The 15322-nt window shown below is 45.3% G+C and overlaps 1 pseudogene; it reads right to left on the reverse strand.

Annotated features, from left to right (window-relative positions):
* LOC126543421 (tyrosine-protein phosphatase 10D-like) overlaps positions 1 to 14744 on the reverse strand; it is a 47317-nt pseudogene extending 32573 nt beyond the window's left edge.
* Positions 14745 to 15322: the final 578 nt, after the last annotated feature.

Raw genomic sequence — 15322 nt, forward strand, 5'->3', positions numbered from 1 at the left:
TCGTGCAAGCTAAAAAGAGCCAACAAGCACGACGTAGAAATAATTCTCTGCCCTGGACAAGCTGATTGAAATGTGTAAAAGGGTGAATAGTTGCAATGGAACAACTCATAGAATAAAAAAAAAGATTATATTATGGGGTTTTACGTGCCAAAACCACTTTCTGATTATGAGGCACGCCGTAGTGGAGGACTCCGGAAATTTCGACCACCTGGGGTTCTTTAACGTGCCCTTAAATCTAAGTACACGGGTGTCTTCGCATTTCGCCCCCATCGAAATGCGACCGCCGTGGCCGCGATTCGATCCCGCGACCTCGTGCTCAGCAGCCTAACACCCTAACCACTGAGCAACTGCGGCGGGTAACGCAAAGAATGAGGAATTGCAATGTAAACTACGTGCAAAAATTTGCAGAGAGCAAAAAACAAGGTTTTGCTAATATAACTTTCACCTGCAGAACAACGTACATTGGACATATCAAAAGAAGTTTAACCCACTGCAAAGAGAGCATTGAAATGACTGCCAACAGATAAAGCATCCAGGTTACCTAGCATCCTATGTGTAACGGCGTACAAGTACACCACAGTTCGAAAAAACAAAAACAAACTAAACACAAAATAAACAGTTGCTAGTCTTTTCGTGGTGTGTTTCATTCAGTATTATAGTAGTTGAGCGCAAAACGGCGTGTTTATCCAAGAAAATGCACAAACAACTGCCTCTCGCTTCAACGCCAACGAAGCGGCGAGAACACAGCGCTGACGGTGCTCTCAGCACATGCCTGACTGTGCCACTTTCGCACATCGCTTTCAAGATGCGGGCGTGCGCGTCTCTTCAACAAGTAAGCGGCGAGAACACAGCGCGCGAAGCTGTGAGCAATCGGCACTCTTTGTGGGCAATGCAGATCGCTTTCAAGGTGCTGCACGCGCAGCGGTGCCATACGAAGCCGCCGCCTAAGTACGTTCACGGTTCATAATGGTTCGACGCGGATGGATAAGGCGCTAAAGAGCGATAACGGCTTATAGCAATCGGAACGTCATCAGCGCACCCGGCGCCTCCACCTACAATACTTTGCTTGCGTCATCAATGCTCCTTGCGCCGCCGTCAGCACCAGTTCGTGTCGCCACTGCGCTGTTGTTAGTACTCGCCTAATCAAGTTACATGACATTGGTAATGACACCGGGCTACGTGGAGACGGGCAATTGGCACAATGCTTACGCAAGCTTAGAGAACGCCCAGAGGACGAGTTCTTGTGTGACTTCTTTTGTTCTTGGACATCGCGCGATAGTTTGTTTAATATGCGTCGTGTGTGGCGCCTGCGCCTAGCTACTGTTTCGGCTGGAAGAGAGGCAATGACATAAAGAAGCAAAGGAAGCTTGATAGCAGCGATGGTATGGCTCATGGTGCGACAAACCCTCCATGCCCCACGATTATCCCAGCTTTTTTAGACCGAAGCGCTTCGCATATACCACGTCCAATTTCTTATCACGTCTCTCTATCGCCTTATCCAGACTGAAAAAATTTTGTCCAATGTTACTTCAGCTTCCGCCCGCAACATTTATTTTGAAATAGCCTAGGCGGCGTGTTTTGAAAAATCTATTCTCTCTTAGCGACAGCTGACTGAGCAGATTATGCGCCCAGGCATAACATCTCCCTAGTCCCACCAAATATCTAGAAGGATCTAGGGCGCACGCCGTGGCGGTTCGGGGAAAGAAAGTACCTAAAGACGTGGTACACGCGAGCGCCGCATGGTGGTGCAGCGGTCGAGCACTGGGCTTCGGCGTCAATAGAAACACGTAACCGAATCCACACTATTTGCAATAGCCTATAGTAACTCAGACAATTTTTTTTTTTTGTTTTCCCTATAACATGCTAATAATCAAGTTTAATAACCCAACTTTTTAACTATTGGCAGAGGACCCCGAGTATGATACGCAGATTTGTAGAGCACCTTCTGAAACCCCAGATCGAGTTGTTTCCTTTATGATACGTCTCACGTAGACATTTTTTCCGGATTGCAGAGAAAGCCCGCGAAATATGAAAAAGCCACGTGACGGAGCGCTTGCGCAGTGGTATCCTGCTGCTCTCAAGCGTGTGTTCGGTGAACAAGGTCGGCTCCTGTCGGATGACGGAGAAAATGCGTGCTTCTGGCTCAGAGCTGCCAATAAGATAAAGAATGCCCTGCCGCTTCCTTGTCGCCAGTCACGATGCAGCAGACCTTCTTCACCGAACGCACACTTGAGAACCGCACGATACAACTGCGCAAACAGTCAATCACATGGTTCTTTCATATTTCGCGGGCTTTCTTTGCAACCAGGAAAAAAGGACTACGTGCGACGTGTCGTAAAGGAAACAACTCGACCAGTCGTTTCTGAGGGTGGTCTACAAATCTGCGTATCACACTTGGGGTCCTCAACCATTAATAAATATCTTCGTAATTAAACTTAATTGGTGAGTTAAGGGGAAAACAAAGATTTGTCTGAGTTACTACAGGCTATTGCGAATAGTACGCGTTCGGTTCAATTCGCTTCCGACTCATTTATAAGTCCTTGGCTCAAGTTATGTGGGACACCCTGTATAGTGTTGTTGGACGCGCTTGCCACATTCCATCGGTGAACAGACAATGTGTGCTATTCTGGCGCCATCTCGTAGCTATCATCGCCGCAGAGCGGCACTAGGCTTCTCACACTTTCGCCATACACTTCTCCACTTTCCGTCTCATGCTTTCACTCTAGCCTCCTCCTCCTCAGCTTTCCTCCTCACGCTCTCTTCGCTTTTCATACCCACTGCGCTCCACGTTCGCTCGTTCATGATGATGATATGTGGTGTTTAATGGCGCAAGGGCCAAGTATGACCAAAGAGCGCCATGCCAAAAGGTAATTTTAACAATGTATTGTGAATGCATTGGATAGTGGATTTATCATGGTAAATGTGACATGGCTGTAAAAAGCCTAAAAACTGTCGCTGTAAATGACGTAAAATAAATAGGTACTAAAATGATGACACTGATTAGGGCATGGACGATGGCAATTGGGTTTCGTTAAAAAAAAAAAAAAACATGATGGAACAAGGCAACACATAACAGTGATAGTAGAACCTCAAGAGAGCCCTTTTATTGGAAGGGTTGTTAGTCGTGTGCTAAAAATTTCCTGTCCAAATGATTTTGAGAGTATCTGTTTCCAATAAAAACTGTAAGACTAATTTCATGTTAAAAAGCGGTTCATCACTAAGAAAAAATGCAGGGTGAAGAGGTGTATTTTCACGATATGCAGAAGGAAAATACTTTTTCCTCTCTGTTTCTATTGCACGGCATTGAATAAGAACATGGAGTACTGTGAGACTATTGCCGCACTTACAAGTCGGGGGATCGCCTCCAATCAAGAGATAAGAGTGAGTACCGTATGTGTGGCCTATCCTTAGTCGGCAAAGAGTTACTTCCTTGTAACGTGCTGTTTTCCCACTGATCCAGTTCCCCAGTTTTGGTTTTATTATGTGAAGCTTATTCATTACTTGTGTATCCCACTTGCCTTGCCAATGATTCCTTAATTTACGGCGTAGAAAAGGCTTTAGGTCTGTCGCAGGGATGGGAATATTTCCATCTCTGTCGCTAGAAGTTACGGATGTAGCGCTTTCGTCAGCTGCTTCGTTCCCTTTTATACCTTTGTGACCGGGTACCCAGCATATGACAATCACTTGATTGCACAATATAGGGCGCACAATAAGTTATACAACTCATTCAAAACGGAATTCTTATGTTTTTGTAAACTAATTAGTGCTCTCACGACACTTAACGAGTCTGTGAAGAGAACAGCCTTAGCGATGTTTGTGAGCCTGATGTGTTTAATAGCCGAGAGTATAGCGTATGCTTCCGCTGTAAAGATGCTTGTGTGTGGGTTTAGTGTCCCAGATATTGAAAATGATGGTCCAAGAGCTGCGTAAGCAACACCATCAGCAGACTTCGAAGCATCCGTGTAGAATTCAGCACAGGAATACTTCTCTTTTAGTTCAAGAAAATGTGATTTTATGTGAGCCTCAGGCGCTCGTTTCGATATTTCTAGGAAAGATATGTCACATTGGATAGTTTGCCACTCCCAAGGCGGTGGGAACCGAATAGGAGCCATTGGGATATTTTCTACAAAAGGGACGCCTGTTTCTTCTGACAGTGCTTCCACTCGGAGGGACAGAGGAGGCCTGATGGCTAGGCGATTACGGAATAGCCTGGCAGTGGACAAGTCGCTAATTGCAAAATGACATGTATGCTGAATATCTGATTTAACTTTCAAGGCGTAAGAGAAAGATAAATATGCTCTTTGTAGATGAAGAGACCATTCGTTGGATTCAACGTACAGGCTCTCTACAGGGCTAGTCCTGAAGGCACCTGTAGCAAGACGGATACCCAAGTGGTGAATCGAATCTAACATCTTCAAGGCACTAGGCGTAGCAGAACTATACACTATAGCACCATAGTCAAGGCGTGACCTTATCAGACTTTTATACAGGCTCAAAAGGCATCTTCTGTCACTTCCCCAGGATGTACGGGACAAGAGCTTCAGAAGATTCATTGTCTTCATGCACTTCGCCTTCAGATATTTCAAGTGGGGGATAAATGTTAATTTAGTGTCTAATATGAGGCCCAAAAATTTATGTTCATGGCTCACTGGGAGCTGTTGTCGATTAAGATAAATAGCGGGTTCAGGTAATATACCTCTTTTGTTCGAGAAGAGAACACACGTGCTTTTTTGCGGGTTTAATTTAAACCCATTCTCGTCAGCCCACATTGACAATTTGTTTAGCCCAAGCTGCACATGTCGCTCACAGATGGAAAGACTAAATGATTTAAAACCTATTTGTACGTCATCTACATACACAGAATAAAACATTGTACGTGGTATGATAGTATAAAGTGAGTTCATTTTTATAACGAATAGAGTGCAGCTAAGCACGCCACCTTGTGGTACACCTGTTTCCTGTGTAAATAGACGAGATAGCACATTACCAACTCTGACGCGGAACGTGCGGTTAGACAGGTAACTTTCGATGACATTCAGCAAATAACCTCGGACTCCCATTTCGGCCAGATCACGGAGAATTCCGAACCGCCACGTCGTGTCGTAAGCCTTCTCCATGTCAATAAATACTGACAAAAAGAACTGCTTATGTACAAAAGCATCGCGAATATTCGTCTCGATGCGGACAAGGTGATCAGTTGTGGATCTACCTTCCCTGAAACCACACTGTAGGGGATCTAATAGTTTGTTACTTTCAAGAAAATGAAGGAGACGCCGGTTAACCATTTTTTCAAAGAGTTTACATAGGCAACTTGTCAACGCTATAGGCCTATAGCTGTTGACTGAAGTTGAGTCCTTGCCGTCTTTTAATATTGGAACAATTATTGCTTCCTTCCAGGCGGATGGAATGTACCCGGCAGAGAACACAGAGTTGAAGAGTGACAGTAGTGTTTTGTGGGTTTCAGGGTGTAGGTGTTTGATCATTATATACAATATTCTGTCACTTCCTGGAGCGGACTTGTTACAGCCATTCAGCGCAACCTTAAATTCCGCCATGTTAAATGGGCGGTTGTAAGGTTCGTTGCTATTTCCTTTCCGACTCAGAGGCAGTCGTTCCGCTTGTTGCCGGTATCTCAGAAATGTGTCTGAATAGTGGGATGAGCTAGAAATCCTTTCAAAATGTACCCCTAGAGAGTCGGCTTGGTCAATGAGTGTGTCTCCTTGTGTATTTACCAATGGTAGAGGATGAGTTTCGCGGCCTTTTATTTTGTTTACCCTGTTCCAGGCTTTTCCCTCGTCTGTATAAGAATTAATACTAGAGAAGTATTTTTGCCAGCTTTCCCTTTTGGCAAGGCGGCGCGTTTTTCTACCTTCTGATTTTATTTTCTTGAAGCTAATCAAGTTCTCTGTAGTTGGGCAGTCGCGAAGGCGACTCCAAGCCTTATTTTGATTTTTGCGGGCTTCCTTCCACTGCTCATTCCACCAAGGAATACGCCGTTCAGAGGGTGATCCATTCGTTTGAGGGATACATATTGATGCAGCATCAGTTATAAATGCCGTCAAATAAGATACTATATCATCGATTGAGAGAGTACAGATCTCATCCCAGGTCAAATGTGTGAGCTCTCTGTATCGTTTCCAGTCAGCACCGTCGACCTTCCAACGTGGCAGATGTGGGGAGCACTTATCGCCTTTTGTTAATCTTAGGATAATTGGGAAATGGTAACTCCCATATGGATTTTTAATAACGTCCCACTCCAGGTATGGGACTAGTGTACTTGATGTTATACTTAAGTCAATGGATGAGAACGTGTTGTTAGCCACGCTGTAGAATGTGGGTTCTTTTTTGTTTAGTAAGCATGCATTGGAGGATAAAAGGAACTTTTCTAATAAGCGCCCTCTCGTATCACAACGAGAATCTCCCCAGAGGGTGTTATGTGCGTTTAAATCACCTACTACAATGTAAGGTTCGGGGAGTTCTGCGATAAAGCTCTGGAATTCTATTGTGGAAAGTTTATGGCATGGAGGAATGTACAGAGAGCTAACTGTTACTAACTTATCAAATAGCACGGCTCTGAATGCCACTGCCTCAAGGGACGTTTGCAGATGTAAATGTTGGCAGGCGATACTCTTATCAACGATAATAGCAACACCGCCTGATGAGGCGAGAGCGTCACTGCGATCTTTGCGGTAAATGGCATATTGTTTGAGAAAGTTATTATGTGAAGGATTGAGGTGTGTCTCTTGCACACACAGCACCCTTGGATTAAACCTGCGCAGGAGTTCCTTAATATCATCAAGATTATGTAATAAACCTCTCACATTCCAATGCATTATCTGTGTGTCCATATTGGAAGTGTTTTATGGTGTGTGTCAAGAGATCAATTAGGTTGGCTCAAGGGACCTTTTCAGGCCCCTTCATGCGGGGTATTTCTTTTTTCTTGGCGCGCTCCAGGGAGCCACGCCGTTCCTTCGGCGTCTGAGACGCCGGAGAAATTTTCGTGACATCCATCGCCTCGTCAGAGGCGCTGGATGATGCCCACTCAGCGGGCACACGCGGGGGTTTTTCGGGCCTGTCTGCACGAGCAGTGGCCCTGGGACCAGCAGGCTCGGAAGTCTGCTGGCCCTTCGTGGTAGGGGGCGGAAGAGCAGTGACTGCTCCCGCCAGGGGGGCTGATGGCGTAACCGCCGTCACACTCCGTGTGACTTGCGCGGCCGTCAGAAGATGTGGCACTGCCCCCCGGCGCGTCACATCACTGTAGGACGGATTCGATTGGTTGTTGACACTAAAACGCTTGCGCGCTTCTGGAAACGAGATGTTTAGTTTTACCTTCACTTCGATTATTTGTTTTTCTTCCTTCAATGACGGGCACGATCGCGAATAGGCGGGGTGGTCTCCGTCACAGTTAGCGCAGTGGGTTGTGGAAGAACAGTTGTCTGAAGAGTGGTCTATAGATGCACATTTTGCACAAGTGGCACGCCCTCGGCAGCTCTGAGACCCATGCCCAAAACGCTGACACTTGAAGCATCGGCGCGGATTGGGGATGTACGGTCGTACGCGTAGTTTACAATATCCTGTCTCTAATGAATCAGGTAGTTCACTTGTTCCAAATGTTATTATTAGATGCTTTGTTGGAATTTCCTTGTCGTCACGCCTTAACTTAATTCGTTGCACCTTTACCACGTTTTGGTCTTGCCATCATTCCAACAGCTCGCTCTCACTATGATCAGGGAGGTCGTCATCAGAAATGACATCACGCACAGTGTTCATAGACCGGTGGGGGCCCACAGATACAGGAATGTCACCAAACGCAACAAGTTTCGTTAGTTTGCTGTATTGGAGCTTGTCACGCACCTCCAGAAGAAGGTCGCCGTTTCCCATCTTAGTTACTTTGTAACCAGAACCGATTGCTTCTGTCAGGCATTTTGCGACCACAAACGGGGATATTGTACGGACTGTCTTGGTTTCGTGTTGACTATGTATTACGTGGTACTTGGGAAATATTTCTTTTGGTTTGAAGAGAAAGTTGAAGGTTTCATCGGTGCGCCCCCTCTTCAGGGAGCGATCAGGGAGTGTGGGGAAATTTGAAGCCATATATAGGATTACTGTATTCGGAAGGAATGCCCGCCGCCCACCCCGGAGCCCAACCTGGGGACGTCACAGGATTAGAAAAATTCTATTCTGCGTACGCCAGCGGTACGTTCCCACTATAACCTAATATATATATACCCAAGACTGGATATATTACACAAGGTTAACCCTTGCCGCCCGGAAATATGGAAGTAATTAGAAGTGGAGAGAACACAGGAAAGATGGAAAAGTGGGAGAGAAAGACGAAGAATGGAGAGGAGGACAGGAAAAGGCGACTGCCGATTTCCTCCAGGTGGGTCAGCCTGGAGGTGCCGTCTATGTGAAGCCGAGGCCGAAGAGGTGTGTTGCCTCCGCCGGGGGGCCTTAAAGGTCCAAACACCCAGCATCGGCTCAACCTCCAGGATCCCCCTTTCCCCAGACACGGCTAAGCCGCGCACGGCTACACGCGGGAGGGTCCAACCCTCGTGTGCTCGGGTACGTGGTGTCGCAACACACCAAACGCCTGCTGACGCAGACGCCCCTGCGGGGTTCGCTCGTTCATCCTTCGCTCTGCTCATTTGCTCCGTTACGCCGCCGACGCTCAACTTAGGAACGGGCGCTTGAAAGAGCTAGCTGCGCTCTAAAAAATTTATACAATTACCAGCACTGCGGCTTTGCTAAGATTGCTTGAGTGGTATATACTACACATTCACAACAAATTGTGCAACGAGCGAAATATCGTTGCAGTTCGGTTAACGTGTCTACCGGCCCACAGTGATGCAGTACCAGCGCTTCGCGACTTGGCTATCTTCAGTGGTAAATGTAGTGTTGTGACATTGGCTACGTTCAAAAGACGTTTAAGTTTCGGTTTTGGTGTGACACTCATAACAAGTGACATGATCCCGAAAGGTATGTTGGTCGACAGTGATTCAAAACGGGACTCGTGTTGTATTGTGTGCGCTGTTAATCAAATGTCATCTTTTGAATAAATAGTGTAAAGACCCTACGATGGCGACGAGGATGGGATTCGAACCCACGCAGTCAAAGCCCAATCGAGGTAGCCCAACGAGGCGCCGACGCATAAAGATTTCGATTCGACGGCTACTTCGCAAGCCGTCGGGTTACCGTAGAGACGCTCTGGATGTACGAGCATTCACCAACATTTGCAGTAGAAAGTACGGAAACGCACAAATTCGGCGAATTATCCGATATATCGAATAAACCAATGGGTTTTATCGATGCTATTTATATACATGCTGTGAATCACTATAGGCACTCACCTTCATATAGTAGGTGATTTTGAAGCCCGTCAGCACGCCGTTCTGTTCGCTGGATGGAAGCTACCACTGCAGCTCGATTTCGCTTGGTTTCAGCTCGAATGGTTGGAAGTTCTGGACTTTCCCTGGCACTGTTAAGTTACAATATAAAGACAAGCCTATCAGCATGAAAAGCTGGGCAAGTTGGCATCAATACACAATTTAATGAGACTGAAAACAACGTCGAACGACCGAACAGGACACACAAGCACATACATGAAGCTGTCAGTGCACTTGCGACAGTGTGCTCTCTATAGCTAGTGCTTTCATAGTAATAGACACCCTGCAATGAAGCTCCCCACACAATGATGACAGAAGAGACAGAAAACCAACATACTGAAGAATGTAGGCTACTGTTGGTTCGTTAGGCATATGATGACCTTTTACGTCTACGACATTGGTACACGGTGGTAGTCTATGTACACTGATGACATAACAATCTTGTCGTTGTGAGCTGAATGCTTATGATTGGTCACTAAATTACCCTGTCAATTCCCAACTCGACCTTGGAGTGCCGCCGGTAACATAATCCATCTTTGTTTCCATTCAAGCCCACCAATCTAATTCAGTTGAGCTTGTCGCCACGTGGTAGAGTACGAAAAGTGGTCACGCACGACGTGGCCTCCAAGATCGGCACCCAATGTCCTTTGATTGTCAGCAACTTTATTATGCTTTCATATCAAGGACAACAACGAACAGTCACGTGCTGTTTATCCTCAGATATTCGGACCACGTACACGATCTCGGGAGCCATGTCGCACATGAACCGTTGTGTACTGCTGCGCGTGAAAGGTAACGGAAAGAAATCATATTCAATGGGCGCGGCCTCCTTAGTAAATTGTGCTCCTCTTCATGTATATCATGCTCCGCTATGAAGGCAAGTTATATCCCTGCCAACATTGGCCTTCAAAAAGGAGGTGTGGCAGATCTGGACCTATTAACCACTGAACGAGCGGGGTGGCACTTTTGTGCGATCAATAGCTTTAGCGCAACATTGTGCTTGCGACCAAAACGTAGTACATGCATACAAAAAGCACAAAGGTGCCCAATTAACACATAATTTGGCGTAACTTTACGCCCAGAGCTCCATACTTGTAAACTGTAATATACACCTGTATGAAACAGCTATTTCGTGATACACGTTGCAGACCGAGAAGAACTGCACTGCAAAGCACGCGGAGCGAGAATTTAATCACCACACTACTTGGCTAGCGTCCACAGTGTTTGCTGCCTGGTATAAGTATGAACGTTCTTGACAACCCATGACACTATATATGTTCACGAAGGGTGCAAATGTGACAGTCTGTGGATTCAGTGCCGTAACGATCGACCGCACTGGGACCTACCGGACTCGAGGGTCTGCAAGGTGCGGGACATGGGCAGACTGCGGCGCACGCTTGACGTGTCGTACCCGCTCATGACGGCAACCACGAAGGTGTAGTTGTGGTGGGGCCGCAGGTGCTCGTACGCGATACGTTCGCCAAGGGTGAAGTTCTGCACGAGCACGCCCCGGTGGTCCAGGTACTGCACCTCGTAGCCGTCGCGGTCGCCCGTGGCACTTTCCCAGACCAGCGAAATGACCGTGTCCGTCACCGTCAGCGCCTTGATCTCCTTCACCGGGTCCGGGACCGCGCGTCCACAGTACGTGTGGAAATTGGCTGTTTATTGAAATCAATAAAGGATACGGAAGGGAAGGAAATAACAGCTGACCACAATGTAACTGTCTAGCACAGTCTGGGTGCAGGGAAGTCAAAGGAAGGTCATGGAGAGAAAAGGCAGGGAGAGAGGATAGGGTAATAGAAGGAAACTACTTACCAATGAGAGCAGTGCGTAAAAAATCAATCTGTTCACATTTTTAGAAAAAAATAGAGAGAGTTTCTAATGAGCTTTCTAGATAGCTGCAGTGGTTCCTGAAAAAAATAAGATTTATTCATTCCCATGTATGTACACAAGAGTTCCCTAGCTATAGCTTTCCATGGACTGGATTTTAACTGTCAATTTATGTACATTTAATGACTATTCTTAAAGATGTAAACAACACATGATCTGCAATGCAACTTACACAGCCTGGTGTGTCGGTCAATGGGCACGCTGTAGACTCCGCCACTGATTGTCCAAATGCTGATGTTGTAGAGTCTTCCGGGAACAAGATTGTCGAAGAGTACCGGCCAGTTGGTGTCATTCGACAGCTTTTCCTGCCCTGCTATACCGGTATCGCTAAGCTGGAACCGGTACCAGTCAAAGACCACGTGCCGCTGAGGCGTGGGCGTGTACTTGATGCCCAGTGTTGGAGTCTCATGTTCGTCAGCAACAATGTTAATGACAGAGTCGACGACAGGCACTGGAAGAAAAAAAGTTGTGTTCGTTTAACTTAGAGTTAGCTAACGATTCCTCAAGTAACTGCAGTCATGTCATTTACAAGTACAAACATCTGTCAAGCTGCAGAAGAGTCGACATTTGGGTAAGTTGGTACTGGTTCGATATCTTAATGGCGCAGCGCAAACGACGAAGACATGGGAAAGGAAAAATACAGGATAGAGTTGTGGGTTGGATAGGTCGTAGTTGTTAGGACGAATAACTCTCCTACAACTACGACCTGTTGTTAAAAACTATCAGCGCTGTTCTGTATTTTTTCTTCCTTGTGTCTTCGTCGTTTCCGCTGCCCCATCAAGAAGTTCAATATTTCACGCTCTATTTTAAGTACTGAACTGAACAAAAGCAAAAAAAATCAATGTAGCCACAGCCAATACCTAGAAGCCATCATAGTTTTGAGGAAATTGATACAAAAGTACTTCTTACTTGTTCGCAATGGCAAAACTCTGGAATGGCACATGAATAAATCTATGTGCTGCTGATGCAGTACTTTTGCCAAGAGAAATGAAATAGAATGAAATATTTCTAAGGAAACAAAAAAGTTCTCACTGGTTCTAGTCTGGACGCCGAAACCTTCACTTCTGACATCATGGCTGACGCCGTAAAGGCGGAAGGAGTACAACTCTCCAGGCTTCAGGCTTTCAATCACGACATTTACGTTGTCTCCTGGACGTGTTATATTAAGTGGAACCTGCAATGCGGGAATAGCAGACCGAGACAATAAGTCGCGGCATCCAGAATGACTCCAAAAAGCATAGGCAATAGAATCTTACTGAATGTTTCAAAGGGTACCAACATGATATTTTCGACTGTTCATATTTATTTTGCGTTAGATGAAGCTGCTAGACCTGGAATCCTTAGAAAAAAGTGACAAACGTCAGAGCACCGCAAACAGTTTATACCATAATAGCGCTTCAACAGCCGATTTCAGTTTAGTTTCCCAGGAGGATAATGTGCTGTGACGCCATGACACAGTATCCTCCCGGAAAACTATACCGAAAGTGGCTGTGGAAAAGCTATTATAATAAACATTTAGGGCGGTACGAGGCCTAACAGCATTTTTTCTGAGATCTAGAGGTGCCGGTCCTTCTCTAGAAATAAACAGACTCGAAAATATCGGGTTATTAGGCCTATTTGTTTCAATCAATTCTATAAAACTTAAACATTATTCTCGCTATAGCAACACAGCAGGAGGCCAAATACCACACAGGAAAGTAGGTCACATGGAAATTTAGCTTTAATAAAGCAAACACAAAAACAGCTTCGCCACTATACAGCGTCCTCATTAAGCACGCTACTTGTGCGTACAATTGTCAATGCACTAATGTCCGCAACGTGATTGACACATTGTGAAAGGTGGTGTCGATCGCACTGTAAAAGCACATCCTCAAAAACTGTTTGGGTTACAGTATTCTAGCTCACAGAAGTTTATTTCACGGCCAACGTATTCTAAGCGCTGTTACGCCATCTGCAAGATAAAAACAGATGCGATTTCGCGACAACGGGGGTATTGTTGGGCATAATCACACGAGGACGGACAAGTGATGTCAGTCATAATGATTGACACAACCGCTAATTATAGGTTGCGCACGGCGTGAAAGCTTTCTAAAGAAAAAAAACATACTATTAGGGGTGTGTGAATAATGGTTCTTGAGACCGAATCGAATATCGTCCGAAGCGAATTGAAATCGAATACGAATCTAATAATTCTCGAAAAGTTTCCGAGCAATGCACAGCCTTCTCACCCTTCATATTAAACATTTTCCACAGCTTGCTGTTCACACAATTACGAAGTTTCAATCATCACATAGTACATTATAAAGCCTGTTTTATTAAGAGCATAAACCGAGTATCGGGAACACCCAAGCAGTTTGTTTGCTAAGTGGTGGCTCTTCGGACCATGCACGGTCATGCGCTATCATGCAGAGCGTAGAAAAGCATCATTTATGGCCTAGTTGATATGTGTATAGCTTTGCAGCCAAATCGGATATGGATGGTGTCTGCTGCATCTACAAATAGCACCAAGCACTACCCAATGCCGAATGCCGTGCCGAAACAAAATTCTATTGCGAGTGATCGCGTTTTGTCGGAAAGGTCTGGCTGTTCGAGCGACACCGCGTGCGTTAGTACGTTATGTCCACTGTTGATGCGATTAAAGTTATCGCATTTTAGCTTAAATTTCATGCCTGAACGTGCAGAGTGAGAAATATAAGAAAAACATAATCGAAAAATATTCGAGACGCATTCATATTTTCGAGCAGTTACTATTCAATTTGACTTCGAAATCTAACAGTGACTACTTGACCCGAGGACTGAATCGAATAGAACAAATTTGATTCGTTATCCAAATTTTTCGAATATTTGCGCATCTCTACCTTTTATTTATCGCCTGGGCGCCGCCATCTTATGCTAGCTCCACAAAGTCCACAACCAAAACGCGCAGATGCCTAATCCGCAAAGCTGTCCACTGTGCTCTGTGCGTGCGTCAGAGGCTCTATGTGCTCTATACTGAAACTCTCTATTTAAATCAGTATATTGCGTCAGGGAGCTAGACACCCGCCGCTGTAAAAGAGGTGTGGTTACCGAAGGTTCGTACAAGTATGGTTTTATGTGTAATTATGCGTATGCGTGCATATGTTAGGTTTATGTAAAAGCTTCAAATAAAAGTGAATACAAAATCGTTAATACATCGGGAGCCTCAAAAGAACTGTCACAGGGACTCCCGTGCAATGTAGAGACACACGTACATACTTATTTGTGTACGCATAAATTATTATGATGATTAATATTATGAACAGTAGAAAACTAGACGTTTACCTGCTGCGATTTCTGCTTCTTCTGTTCGTTGAGGGGGTTGTAAACAATGATGTAATAATCGACGCGTCCCGGAGGTGCTGTCCACTCGAAGGTGATGTTATGGGAGTCAAGGAAGTGAGTTACGTGTTCGATAGAGTTGGGGTCTGAAAAAAATTGTGCAAAGAGGGGTCAGAAGTGCCACTCTACTACAAAGCAAAATGCCTAGCCTATTCCGGGGCAGGAAAGCGTAAGCAATGAATGCCACGAAGTAGCACGCCTGTGCACACACTGCCTGAATATATACGTCGTTTGTGCTTGCTGAAGAATCGTACTCTTTACTTAAATTATAAGTTTTCTAGTGTCCATACTAAGTTGTGTGCTACTGTTGATTTGGTACTCGAATGTAATGCATGATTCACGACTTGAACACCAAACGATAAAATTAAAATAGGTGAACCGGCCAATACCAGTGCACATACACTCGGCAAGTGATAAACAGGAGATGTACACAAATGACTAAATATGAATATATATTGAACAAAATAATAGCATTTAGGCGAGTAATTTCCTACTCTAATAATTGGCGACAGTCAAACACAGTGCCCATGTGCAAATCTTCACTACACTCGGCGGCTAGTTTAATGTGCATTCATTTACTGAATATGCGCAATAAGTGAGCATGATCTAGGATTAATCTTGAAGATCACTCGAAGACACACTAACAGCTTCAAAATTTCGCCGGGTATAGGACTTGCAAAAGAGCTGAA

The sequence above is a fragment of the Dermacentor andersoni genome, chromosome 10, assembly GCF_023375885.2.
Source record: "Dermacentor andersoni chromosome 10, qqDerAnde1_hic_scaffold, whole genome shotgun sequence".
In the NCBI taxonomy this organism is placed as follows: Eukaryota; Metazoa; Arthropoda; class Arachnida; order Ixodida; family Ixodidae; genus Dermacentor; species Dermacentor andersoni.